The following is an 833-nucleotide window of genomic DNA, read 5'->3' as shown; positions in this document are numbered from 1 at the left end:
GACGACCCCTAGTTGCCAGTTGACCATCGACTCCCAACTAAGTGTGTGTGTGCGTGTGTGTTTATTCGTGGCCCCGAGTTGCAAGTTGACCATCAACTCGCAACTAGGGGTTGTGTGTCTATATGTGTGTTTTATTTGTGGCCCCCTAGTTGCAAGTTGACCATCAACTCGCAACTAGGGGATGTGTGTGTGTGTGTGTCGAGGGTCCCCAATTGCATGTCGATAACCGACTTGCAGCTAGAATGTGTGCGTGTTTGTCATTTTGTCAAGGGGTCCCCAGTTGCATGTCAGGCATCGACTCGCAACTAGGGTGTGTGTATGTGTGTGTGTTTGTTGACGACCCCTAGTTACATGCTAGTCTGATCTGTTTGTGCTTTATATTTCACGCTCAAGTGATCGCACGCGTCGCGATCGATTTGTGTCTCGTTGTATTGTCTTGTTGTCGGGCTGGGAGGCCTGCAACGGAGTGCGACTGTTTTTTTTGTTGGGCCGCCATCGCCTTGGTTTGATATGGGCCGTTTTAGAATACGAAGAGTCTAGCCCCAGTTGCAAGCAGAACATCGACTCGCAACTAGGCGAGTCTGTGTTTTGTCGAGGCTCCCCAGTTTCATGTCAACCATCGACTCACAACTAAGGGTGCTTTTTGTGTGTTTGTCGTGGTCCCCAGTTGCATGACGACCATCGACTTGCACCAGGGTGTGTGCGTGTTTTGTCGTGAGTCCCCAGTTGCATGTCGACCATCGACTCGCAACTAAGGGTGTGTGTATGTGTGTTTGTCGAGGGTCCCCAGTTGCAAGCTGACCATCGACTCGCAATTAGAGGGTGTGTGTGTT

Source organism: Triticum aestivum, chromosome 6B (assembly GCF_018294505.1).
Source record: "Triticum aestivum cultivar Chinese Spring chromosome 6B, IWGSC CS RefSeq v2.1, whole genome shotgun sequence".
Lineage (NCBI taxonomy): Eukaryota > Viridiplantae > Streptophyta > Magnoliopsida > Poales > Poaceae > Triticum > Triticum aestivum.
This window is presented reverse-complemented; position numbering follows the sequence as displayed.